Source organism: Trachymyrmex cornetzi, unplaced genomic scaffold, assembly GCF_001594075.2.
Source record: "Trachymyrmex cornetzi isolate Tcor2-1 unplaced genomic scaffold, Tcor1.1 scaffold83, whole genome shotgun sequence".
NCBI lineage: Eukaryota > Metazoa > Arthropoda > Insecta > Hymenoptera > Formicidae > Trachymyrmex > Trachymyrmex cornetzi.
In genome coordinates this window covers 251,015-265,213 of record NW_017300169.1, presented here as the reverse complement: position 1 = coordinate 265,213, position 14,199 = coordinate 251,015, and the positions used below count along the sequence as shown (strand labels likewise).

Sequence of the window (14,199 nt, the reverse complement as noted above, 5' to 3'; positions counted from 1 at the left end):
TACGATCTGATTATTAATATGCGACGCGACATGTCGTCCGAATATGCGAGAGTCGTTGGTACGTAATTATTATACGCAGCAGTGAGCATTGTTGCGACAACGTAACTGTAAGATGGTAACCTAAATTTCATTTAATAAATATTCTTTTATGCAAAACCAACCCACAGATCTCTCATCAAAATACATTAGTATATATTAATTTATGATATATGATAAATGTAATTGATTGATAACAAAATACTTTTGAATTAATAGGAATATATTTAAAGTTCCTCTTCTCATTGCAGCCATCTTGGATTGTAACATTAGAGGTGAGAAACAAACACAAAGAAAATTCTTGCAAAGTCTGTGTTAATTCTTGATACACAGATGATTTTCCTTAACCCTTTATTAGATTTGATAGGTCGTTAATGTCTCGGGTTAATTTTGATTACTTTTACTAGTATAAAAAAATTATTAAGTTCTTACATAGAATAAAATGAGGTAATTTGGATAGAAATTTTCAAATTGTATGAAAGGTTATGGTCGCATAGTATATTCAATCAAATATACAAAACATACATTATTGATGCAATAGTGTATGTTTTGTACAATTTGTTTGATATAATTTGAAAAATTTTGTTAGCCTATTCAAATTACCTTATACTTTAATATTTTTAGATAGTAAATTTTCAACATTGCCTTAATTCGCATTGAACTGATCGTTTCTCGTTTTAATTTATTTATGTAGTTTGACAGCAGTGGTGTGAAACATCTTTTCTTGAATTTCAATATCTTTTTACTTATTGACCACGTTTTTTATTGTATTTTAATTATTTACTTTACGATTGAAATAATTTATGCCAATTATAATTATCTGTTACATCATTGTGGGATTCCTAGTCGTTCACTATCATCCAATCTTTCAACTGGAGAGATTGCGTTATAACGGATGAATGGTTACCGTCTTATAATGATTGCGATCAGATGAATATCAGTCTACTGTAATTATTTTTGGTTTGGATTGCAACTAATTGATATCAATCTATCATAATAACCTTTATTTTGCTGAAGAAGACTAAAAGATTAACCGAAACATGTACTAGCTAATTTCTAATTTGAAATAAATCTTTTTCAAAGCTAAACTACGCACCGTCTATAGCGCCAATTTCCAGTTGCCTGTTTGTCAGTTATTCCTTTAGATAGTATTTGTAGATTGTGTATTAAGAATTGTGTATAAATGTTGACTAATTTCTTATATGTATAAATGTTGACTAATTTCTAATATTTCAAAAAAAAAAGAAATGCGTGGAACACAAATTACTCAATCGTGTATACTATAAAGATAAAAATGTAAGTACTTTTTAATAAAATAACACATTTGCAATTGATAGAATAGATTTATAAAATATATTAAAAATTTCCCTTATAACCCAATAAATAACAATATGTTTAAAATTGAATCATGCCAGAAAACGAAACAAGTTATATGACAACTATTGAATGAGATAAATATAATTTTATTCTATTCGAAAATAAAAGAAGAGTTTTTTGTGTTTTACAAGTGTACTTTATCAAATGCAAATATTGATTTGTAGAAAAATTTCTATTTTAATATATTTTGCAAAAATTTTTGTTGTGTTGTTTTCCTTCTTTTGACGTATTATCAATCTGAATATCTGAAGATCTGTAATATATTTGAAGATCTGTAATGAATGGACAGATACTCGTATCTTAAAGATGACATCGTTTAAAAACGATGAAAAAAAGTTGAATGTCAAAATGTCAGATTAACTCGAAAAATATCATTTTCAATTTCATTTTTTTTAATCATTATCTTGTGCATGTTTTGCACATACAAATACCAGCCTACTTTTAATTTTCACGTAAGATAAGATTACCGAAGTCGTACCATTTTTAACTTAAGGCTTATAACTCAGAAATTATGAAGAATATTCTTAAGCTTTTACAGTATAATAAACTGCATTCTTTCTTTTCTTATGTAATTTTTTCATAATTTTTTTGAGCTATTATAACATTTTAAATAAGAATTTTGTCAGTATGGTGTGATTTAGGCAACGGATTTCCTCGTTGCCAAAATCACACCATACTAATATTCCATTTAAAATAATATAATAATGCAAAAAATTTTTAAATTACACAAAAAAAGAAAAAAATTATATTTTATTATGCTATTAAAAACTTAAGAATATATTTTTCATAATTTCTGAAACACATGATAATTTCAAGAAGTAATTTAACGAGTATGTAAATAACGATTGAATTTTTAAGCAAGGTAGTACGATTTAGAAGTCGTTTTTAGCAACTTTATCCTTAGATGCTGAAATCAAACAAGATTCAAGGCCGATATTAAGTATTAAAGAATAATTATGACTTTCTCTGCTGTGTCGAGCGATTAATTAACAGTAAAGTGTGAAATTTTCTCAAATTGGATGTTTTGACGTAGTATGTCAAGGTTAAACTAACGGGAGCACATATACACAAGCAAAATCGTATTTTGCTGATCCAGCTAGAATTATAGCTGTTTTTTGTATCTAATAAAAAATTATGTATCTCGTACGCATGGAATTTACAGCACAAATTCTATCTCTGTCATCTATATTAGATTTAATACATATCCAATATCGTAGTAATTGCTAGAAATTTATTTATTTTAGCTATTTTTTGCACTTAGATCATTTTCGCTGTAACTGCAAGATCACTTTTTTGATTGCAGGATATTTTATAATATGTAAACTTTGGAAATGATTTCAAGACAAAAATAATCCAAAAAGTTTATATAAACATTCGTAGTCCGAGTTACAGACATTTTTATGTTTCATTAAATTCTCGTTACAAACAGAACTAGTAGTATATAACGAAAAAAGATTCTGGTAATAACTATCAAATGTTGAGTGAAATAATTCCAATCAAATGTTCGATTAATATAATGAAAAATAATTTTAATAAAGTGTTTTTTAAGATCGTAATATATGAATACATAACAAATAGATCATAAAAATCTTAAAAACCGGTTAAGGGCTGGTCAGAGACTGGACTTAATATTTAAATAATTTAATAAATTATAGACTATATGTATATTCTACGAACTGCGCGTCGAATTTATTTGTTTGGCTTGAAACCCAATTCTAACAGAAATTGCAAAGTAATATTATAAATTAAATTAACAAGTAATTTAAAAATATATTTGTGTTTATGTCTTAATAATTTGATGCTGGTAAGCATCTTAAAACCTGTCAATAGTTTTACTTTTCTAAATATTTAATAAGTATTACTAAAAACTGTTGATTAAATTATTATGTTTGATACAATACTAACTAATTATTTAGGAAATTAAAATTATTGTTAGTTGTATTACTTAAATATTTTATTGGAATTATTTCACTTAACATTTGATAATTATTACCAGACTTTTTTTAGCACAACATTCACACATTTCTGTCTTTAGTTAATAGTAAACATTTAAACTTAAATCGCGATAGTAAACATCTGGATAGAATCAGCTAAGATAATTCAATTTGTAATGAAAATTAATAAAATATTGTTTGTAACTCGGAAACAAGATTACAGATAGTGTTTATATGAACTTATCGTATTAAATTTATTTCTCAAATATGCTTATTTGTTATGAGGCACCACGTATAAAGAATCAAACGTATAATTTGAAATTAACATGTTGTGAAATTATACAAACCAGATTTATGAATATATCAGAATTAAGTGTGTCACGGGTGAGGACAAAACGTTTTTGTATTAAATTTGACGTTTTATCGAGACATGTGAAAAGCATATAAAACTGAAATCATATATGCGAAATAAAACACAAGAAAGTTCTTTGTTTAAATCTGTGTATACATGCATTAAATTTATACTGACAAGGCTGTAAAAAGATCAGAAGCTTAAATATTAGAATGACGTCAATGAGTTTTTAGACGTATTAAAAAAGTAACGAGTGTGTACAATAAATTCTCTATTTCTGTTTCTTATTTTACTAATCTTTAGTCATCTTTCTTCTTGTGCAAATAATAGACTGCTGTAAATGATAATAGTCCAATAATATATGTGATAAAGAATAAAATAGATATAAGGAGTGATTTAAAGTTCTAAGGTGATTAAACCGCAGTTTTTCACATAAACGTCACCACGTTATCTCACAAGAGGCAAAGAAATAAGTTCACGAACGCTAATAAAGTACCATAAAATATGAGATATTTGAAGTTTTTGATATAAATAAAATATAATAAAATATAGCATTTAAATTCTCGATATAGGGGAGCTCAACATGACAGGATTACTTTTACTTTATATATGTTAGTTTGTTTGCTCTGAGGAAGACTTAAAAATGAACCGAAACATGTAAGTGCGTTTGTTGAATAAAGAAGTTTCAAGCTTCATAAGTGTATTATTTGCGCAACGTCTTCTGCCCCTGACTCCTAACGCCCATATTCTTTCCAATTCTTTGATTTATAAGGAGTCTTGATTAGTTTGATTTGTTATAAAATATAACATTTTTTAAATAATATTTCTTAAGTCCAAAAAATGATCACGTCTGAGAGAGAAGAATAAAATGTGAAGAATGTGAGTGAATTTTTTACGAGCGTGCAATTTAATGACACGAGAATTATAAATCACTATGGAAGATATAGATAAGATCGATCGAACAAAGTCTGTGCCTCTCATGAATACGGGAACAATTAATCTGGAGAACGAACCGCGGGATGAGGAAGAAATCGTTCATCGAGTGTTGCTGATTGCCCTTCAATATTTAGCCTGCAGTACTTGCACTGGAGAAAGGGTCTGGTTGAAAATGAACAAATCAAACTTTTCTAATTAAATCTATATAATTCTAATTGAGATAACCAGAATTCTGATTGATGTGATCAGAATCTTCTGGTTGAATCTATAATTCTAGTTGAGATAACCGGAATTTCGATTGATACAATCAGAATCTTTGGGTTTGTTCATTTTCAACCAGAAACTTTTCTCAGTATGCGTTTGACAGATGTAAACTCGGCTCCCACGGCGTACACATGTATCACGTGTGAATGGCGAACACCTTTACAGTGCGGAAGTTCAGGGTCGCGTGCAACCGCACAAAGTAACCACGAAGACTCGAGGAAGAAGTGCATCCTCGCTTTTCTCGGAAACGTCGAGCGATCGCTTCGCCGGCAGCCAGTCGAGCAAGTTTCCCGATCCCTCGACAAGAATCTTCAGAGAAGGAGCACAATGCGAGAGAGGAATCCTTCCGTTACAATGATTCTTCGTGAAGTTTACCTGCGTTTTTCTGCGACAAGAATGAGTGCGAGAGAGCACAACGGCTACAAGCGAGACCAGTTTCGTGGATTCATTAAAAACGAGAACGCATAACACGCATGTTCCAAATCAACATTTGGAAATGATGAAGTACAGATTGTTAGTGACAGATTGCTTGTTGACGAGATTGGAAACGATACGATTCTATTTTTGCAAGGACACTAATTGCTCGCATGAATCATTGCTCGATGAATATCTGATATTATGTATACATAATTTTTATCTATATGTATACCTTGGAAATCTTAAGGTCATAACATTATTTAAGTACTTTTGTTTATTAACGGAAAATGTGAGATATTCTTCATAGCAATTATCTTTATCTTATATTAATTTTCCTACAAATAACGATATAAAACAATAGTTTGTGATAGCAGAATGTTAATTCTACTGTACTGTCCATGACCGTTGTCAACTCTCATAGCTTCGTAATCATCGTCATTACCGATTAGCAATTCAAATCATTTATTATACTTATATAATCCGCGATTAATGTATGTTAAAAAAATAAAACATACTATGTATATTAATAGTCAAATAAAAACTAAATTAACCTAATGCGTAACTGCATATTATGAAAGCACTTTCAAGAACGGCAATTTCCAACAACTATAATAAATCACAAAGCTATAAATTTCCGTACTTCTGTTTTTCTCTTTGTTTTTCGATAAATACTCAAGAATAAATTACATTACTTACAGCCTTGGAAGGACCTTGCCTCTTCGTTTCGATCAGCGACGCAAAACTCACACAAATAAAGTCTATAAGAAGTCTAAATAAACACCGATATGTACGATTTGTTTTTATTTATAGAATAGAGCGATCGAGCAGATTGTATAAATTATGAACAATCGCGTGATCGCGCAGCACACATCACGATCAACGATCTCTACGGAGTTCGTGAACTCTTTCGGAGCACATCGCGCGCGCGCGCGCGCACGAATCCTCCGAATAATGGAGAACTGGAGAACAACTCGCTTCGACGGAATGCACCGAGAGGATGGTACCGGTAAATTGGCCGTTGCGGTCGGCGGCGCAAAACTCACACAGATCGGCGAACGAAAGCGAACTTGTCCCGCGGCTTGTTTTCTTGTTTCGCGTTTTTCCCATCTAACTCTTCTCTCGGCGGCGCGGTAACGGCTGCGGCCGGTAGAGATGATGACCAACGTTCATGCAGACTTGAACGACGGTCGGGGGACGACTGTTACCACTACCGTGATCCACAACCACGTGGACTTTCGAGGTGCCACACACCATCTCATTTGTCGGCGTGTGCGTAACTTGTACACAAGATGAGTGCAGGCGAACTCACGAGCGAGCGTGTGAACGGATCGTGAATCGTTTGATCGATTCATCGATCAAGATCACGCGAAGCAATCAGAGAAAATGTAAAGGTGAATGTAAAGATACAAAATTGAAGAAGAAAAATGAGTTTTCTTGTTGACAATAAACTTCGTACAATTAATGTTATCTCTATTTTTTTCCCATGATTGTAATAACCTGCAATATTCAATAATATAATTAATGATGTTTCTCATCCCGAGAGAATATTTTATTTTTAACAACTTGTAGAAATCTGATCAAAGTATAGTATATATAGTATATATAATAATTAATTGTTTCTTGATGAATATCAAGAAACGTTTTTCAGGCTGCCAAATACAGAAAAGTTTATCTATGCTTGTTGATATATATACGGAAATTTACTCGATAATAACATAGTTACTTCGTGGAAGAGTAAAACGAACAGATAACGTCGTGATTTTTCGAACACACGTACTTCGATACGTGCACGGAATCGTACGAGAAATCACGAATTCTCGTGAGAAAAATGGCGAATTCTACATTCCAATCTCGTATGGAGTACCCACAGCGGCACTATTCTCAATATCAATTTATCTCGTTTAATCTATACACAGGGTGGATACTAAGTACTCCGGAAAATTTTAAAGGGTGATTTCTCACTTTACGAAAACTTTACTGACCATATGTCCGAAATGGCTTAGTTTCCAAAGATAGAGCAAAATTTTATTTTTATCAAAAATTTCAAAAACTACTCGAGTTATTTTAACGATACTTTAAAATATAACAACAAAAAAACTCCAAAACCAGGGCGAATGAGAGTCAGCGTGGTAATTAATACGCAATCGTAATTCTTCAGTTCAAATTAGAATCTTTATTCCAACAATAGTACGTTTCAGTTCACTTTGGAACCATCTTCAGCAAACAAATTTAAAATATCAATCCCTTCATGTCAAAGAAAAATCACCATCAGATTAGCAAATTTGATGTTATAATCCCAAGACATAGAAGGAATTCGTCTCAACATTGGATCAAATAAATACAATTAATATTCACTAAAAAGTATCAAATTAAAAACGCACGTTGCTCGCAGCTCGAACGAAACATGACTAATACCAACTTTAAAATATATTTTAAAATATATCTTTGAAACTAAATTGTTTTGGATATGGCTATATGAAGTTTTCGTCTTGAATTTGTGTGAGAAACCTTAAAATTTTTTTAAGTACTTAATATCCACATTTATATGTATAAACACAGAAAGAACAGTTTTATTGAAGTATCTAAAAATGTAGTTAAATACAGATCTGAAAATAATTTTATTCGACCATGAAAATAATTATGTAGAACGCTCAAATTGATTGCAAATTAAAAATTTTTAAACTTATATTTTAGTAAAATTGTTCTTTCCATGAGGACATTGGAGTAGTTTAACACAATAATTTGAATAAATTAGCACCCTGATCCTAAAAGTATATTGCCATGTATTCGGTTTATTAACTTGTCTGATTGATGCGACGAAGAAGCTTCGAAGAAAAATATTCGGTCACCAAGAACGATAGCACGATCTATTTATCAAACAATCGTGAAGGTCAGCGGCGGGATCAATCGACTGACCTTTCGATTGACTGAAGACTATGGTAATAGGAATTTCCATAGTTGATTGTCCGACTACTTAATAATAATTTAGAATTTTAAATCCGCAACTTATTGATTTTATATTTTAATGTAACTGCAAAAAAGAGGCCGAGGCCTTTTTACAAAAAAATGACATTACACTGTGTCTCATAGAAATTTTCGATATCAAGGCCTAGCACTTTCATGAATAATTAATTACATCGTCAGAATAAAGTTGAATTAATTACGACAGTAATTATATGCATAATGCGTGATATGCATAATACAGAAATCTCATTGTGGTATAATATGATCGGTTGAAGATTCACAAACCACGTCATTTTATAACTTGTATTACACGAACGTATACGCACCATTAATTAAATTACCATTTCAAACAGTACTTTTTACCGGGTAGCAAGCAAGATAAATACAATCATTTAGATTTCTTTGGCAATAACATAATACACTTCTCTTTCACTTTCTCTTTCCCTCTTTCTCGCTTTTTTCCCAGTTCTTACAATTTCAAGAATAATTATTTTATATCGCTTCCTCAGAAATAGTACACATTATTATCATAGGATGTTTATCATCGTGCAATTCCGCTGCATCATTGCCTTGTTACCTCGAACATAAAAGAAAAGCGTGTAAAAAGAAAGACTTAAAATTAAAGTAACTTCCGGTATAATTAATTAATAAAGACTATTAATAAAAACACGTAAAAAAGTTTTAATCGTAATCATAAGATTGTAAGTAATATTAACCAATCATGGTTGAGAATTCTAACACATAAAACCGTACTTTTGACTTATATGATTGATCGATTTGTTTACAACTTCTTTATAGTTACGACTAAAATTTTTTGATATACGATAGCCTTAAGATAGAAGATAGGGAAATAAAAATTTAATAAAAGATTTCTTTAAAATCCACATATGTACTTCACTTTTAGATTTTTATTTTAAAAATTAAACTATACATCTCAAAACCGTTTCACATATACTCCAGACCAAAAATTTTAAACACTTTTTGAAAATTAACATTTTTGAAATTACTTATTCCAATATACATAACAATGTACTTTTTAGCAACAATTCTTCAGATTTAATAACAATTATTGGATCTAAAAAATTATTATTTGAAAAATACATTGTTATAGATATTTCAATAAATAATTCCAAAAATGTCAATTTTTAAAGTGTTTTCGAACTTTAGACCTTGGAGCGTATACATTTTAATGATTAAATTTTCGTTTGTACGTCACGTAGTAAATAAATCTACGAAACTTGTAGCGAATTCAGTTGGGCGCACTAATGTGCACTGGTGCATATTAAAGCTGTATACCTACTCTAATTTAAGTAAAATACAAATATCTCGAATAGTAAAATGCTTAATACATATCTTACGAAACAGCGCAATAAAATGTATTGAGAACTTTGCATTTAATGCAAAATATCAATTTTTTCTATTTAAAATTTAATATATATTTATATTAAATACGTTTTTACGTCGATTTATATTTGAAGTGTACATCAGTGCACACTAATACATTCAACTGAATTTACTATTAAAAATGTTCGCAATAAATATGACATATTGCTCCCTTATTTTAAAAGTGACACAACTAAAAAAACGTGGTTTTTCAAATTATTATCTTGAATAATTTAAGTAAACATTATCCTATTGATTATCAAATACAAATTAATGAATAAAAAATTGTCAAAATCGTCACAATTAAAAAAGGATGGTTTTCTTAAGGACTATGAAAGAAAAATAACAATTAATCACGTTACGAATGTATTATTTTTTGCTGATCTTGTTTGACTAATCACTAATTTTCTGTTAAATTAAAAAAATGATTTGTCTACTTTTCTAGGAAACTGAATTATTTTATTATCACTTTTGAAATAAGAGAGATCTTCTATCTTTTTAATACACAAGAAGATTCCAGTGAACAGAACATCATCTTTGAAGAATATTCGCAAGGTTTTTTCCTTTCCACGAAAATTGTCAAATTGTTATAACAGATTCCAAGAGATGAAGTTTTTATATTACTTTTAGAATTGAGAGAATATTGGGTTGGTCTGCAACGCATAATGCGTGAGTAGATAGAACTCAGACTACCTGTGGCTAAATCATAAAAAGAATAAAGCGAATGCAATCTCGCTTTTTAGAGACATCTAAAAATAGGGCTTTGGGCATATTTAAAAAAGGGACAAAAAAGATGGAAACTCGTTTGGCAAGAGCAGCCTCGGACTGTATATCTCTCACATTTCGTCTGATGGAAATTGAGAAATTGAAAACAAAAAGAATTTTCGACGCACGTTTACGAAAATATGCACAGCTGTTTACATATTACATATACGTCTATATGTACATATTACATGATAACCAATAATTGTTTACGTGTAAATTGGCATAACATTAATTATGATACCGTTAGGGAGCATCGCAAACATAATTTAGTGGGTGATTAAGGCATCATTTGTCGCTTCGTAATAGCAGCCGCGAGGAGATATAATATTTACAATGTACGCGAAAACACACTGCAGGTGAATAATAATTTTATAAATAATTGATAAGACAACGATAATCCAGCTATTAGAAGAAAATGGAACATACCAAAAAATATAAATTTTACGAAGAACATACATTTCTATCAGTGAATATTTCATTTGTATTGTCAAAATATCTATATAATTTCGTAAATTTTTTATTATGTAAAACCGCTTTATAATAATTATCTGATACTAAATTAATTTATTTATATCATAATACTCAATTTAATTCTTATTTATATTATAATATTAATTTATTACTGAAAATAATTATATAGCAAACAGGAATTAAAATGTCATGAAAAAGACATCATTTATGTATCAGTAATAAAAAATAGATTCCGCTTTTATGGATTAAAGTAACCAAACGATTGTTATAAATAATAATATATTATAAATGTATTATATTATATTACTATTATTGAATGTCTGCATATTATTAAATTAATTAGAATGCTTATTAGCATCAATATTATTAAATTGCTTGATAATTTAATTTGTGCTATTATTATCCCAGTTTGGTTTAAGATAACATTTAAAGACTGAAAATGATTTCAGCGCGCGGTTGTAGAACTGAATAGGTATATATAAATTCACATCGAAATGTTATTTAAGCAATAAGATTCAGTTGAAACTCCGATAAAGTCTTTTCGTTACTTATTGTGTACTCACATTGTGATCTTACACTTTGTTTAAATTAATTAGCTTTATAGTGAATTTATTTGCGTGATTTACAAAGTAAAAAAAACAATACATTAATAAAAAAGAGTAGAGATCTCTGGAATATGGTTGTTAAAAATCGATTTCCTGCAAAAAGATTGTTTCAAAATAGCCATATTTGTTAAAAAAAAAACAATTCTTTACAAAAAGAAATCGGTTTAAAATTCCTATTTTAATTAGAAAAATCAATTTTCGCAAAAAGATCGATTTAAAATCGTTATTATCGTTTCGCTATTATCGAGAAAATCGATTTTTTGGAGATCGAAACATCTCTAAAAAGGAACTTGATTGCATTAATTGGAATTCTGATTAAAAATAGACAGATTAGACTTTTCTGATTGAATATATTACGATTCTAGTTGAGATAACCAGAATTCTGATTGATATGATCAGAATCTTCTTCATTCATTTTCAACCAGAAAATTTTCTCAATATAAAAATAAACTTGAGATGTATCTTGATAATAATATTAAGTTTGTTCTTTTCAGCTTTTTGCACAGTTCAACTTTCCTCTTTTTTTTCTTCACGTTGGAAAAAAGAGGAATGAACGGTGCAAAAAGTTCAATTAAAAAGAACAAACCTATCACATATTTTTACATGTATAATGTTATTACCGAATACCGGTATTTGGTAATGATGTTGCGTCTATAAAACTAGCGCAGAAATTTTATATTTACGTTGCATTCTTGTGCAAGAAATTAAAACGGAAAACCTGCACGAGGTATTTCACAAAGATGCATCTCGCCGACGATTGTTACATGTAGACAATAAGTCATTTATTTGCTCGAGATATTACGAGGCACCACCCAGATTTTCCCATAAGTGTTCGCACACACGCGATCACCAAGAGTTAAGGGATAAGACGAATAGTCGCGGTGAATGGTACCTCATTAACCGACTTCTCACGTGCTTCCGCAATGGCGTCAGATGTTCCGCGTGTTGCACCGATCGGTCGCAGCCCATAGCACGTTATTGCAACGTGCCACTTGATAATATCAAGTGTTGATATATTACAACGCGAGTATTATTTCTTTACGAGTAGTGATTTTATTAAATTTTCCAGCAATCTGTCAAACCGATTCGCCCTCTCGACAGCCTGCGATATCTCTCGTCTTCGAGAGAAACTGCAACCACTCGTTCGGACGGGAGCCCGAAGAGTTACGAGGGTGAAGAAGAGACAAGGGAGACATGCAGATGTCCAATAAATATTCTAGGATGCGCATTAGATATCCGAATGTCTTGCGATATTCAGATTTATGGATATTTGTTATTGCTATCGTACTTCAAGTTCTCGAAGTCCCGTAACGGAGAGTTTCCTGCGAAACTAACTGTGGGGATATCGGGAGTTTTATCGTGAAATAGATCAATAGACCGGGACGATAGCGAGCATCGATCGTTCGCGCTTGGCCGATTACGAGTGCAATTGGGAACGGAAATACGATCGCGACAAAATTCGCTCGTCGAGCTGAAATAAATACGCGGTACGCGGAAAATGCGATCGCGGCCGTGATCGTATTAAGCGCGGCTTGAACGATACCCGATCCGTTGTGAAATGTTTTTTCCGACCGCAATTTAGTGGACACTCCACGGCCGGGCAATTAGATACCTCCAAGATGAACAATGTTGGAGGCGTTGCGTAAATCCGTAAACCGCGAGCGCGACTCCGTCACGGCATTTCGTCCTTCCGTTCTGGAGAACGGCATCCCTCAATACTTCACACACAATTTACCCACTCTTTTTCTCTCTCAGGATAGACTTCTATTTACTTGTGGATGATGGAATACTAGAAAGAGCGGAGCTGTGAGTAATCCATAACATGAGCGATCGTGAAAAGTTTTCGTAATCGTGAGAAAAAAAAGAAACAAAATAAAACAGACATGTGGGAAGAATTTTGCTGAAACATTGTAAAAACTAGATAAAAGAATTTTGAAAAGAAAAGGATTTTGTTTGAGAAACCAAAATAATTGTATGTAGGAAACTCAAGCAATGCTGCAAAATTGGATATTCTATCAGATCCATGCAAAAATAATATTGGTTCTTAACCTTTATCTTTAAATACACATATCTCAGCTCATGGTAAACTTTACTAATCGAAATAAAAACCTATACATTTTTGCCAATGAGATATAAATTCATTTATTCCATTAGCAAATAGCTATAAGTTGTCCTCGACCTTTTTTATCTACAAGCTTTTGTCTTTATTACGAAATTTTTGAAACCATCATACTCTGTACATTTATTTGAAACATTCCCTGGTTAAATGCTTCATTAATTTTTCAACTCGTTGATTTATAGCATAGTTTGAACTTACTACAAAAATTTGCTTGGAATTGCTTCATTTATATTAATTATTATAATAATTAATCACAAATTAATATTGAAAACAGGCAAACACAATTAAATAGAACGAAATATATGCTTGAAAATGATGTGTAACATAAATACAATTAAACACAGTCTTATTGTAGAATAAATTATTATAATAATTAGCTTCAGCGTCGTACATAATCATTTCGATAGTTCAACAGAATCATTTTCAGATCTGTATCTAGCTAAATTTTTAGATACTTCAGCAAAATCATTCTTTCTGTACACTGAAAAAAAAGATTGGCTGCTGCAGCAAATTAGATAAAATATAGGTGAAATATGGCATAGTATTTTTAATTGCCTAGCAACCAATTTTTGGTTG

General features: G+C 30.8%; 1 protein-coding gene across 1 annotated transcript in view; it reads right to left on the bottom strand.

Moving 5' to 3' along the window:
* The window catches only part of ldd (lipid droplet defective), a 50,614-nt gene extending 44,561 nt beyond the window's left edge, over window positions 1–6,053 (bottom strand). The window contains exon 1 of the mRNA XM_018519522.1: window positions 6,013–6,053. The gene's annotated coding sequence lies outside the window, so the exon portion shown is untranslated. The remainder of the gene's footprint in view (window positions 1–6,012) is intronic.
* Window positions 6,054–14,199: the final 8,146 nt, after the last annotated feature.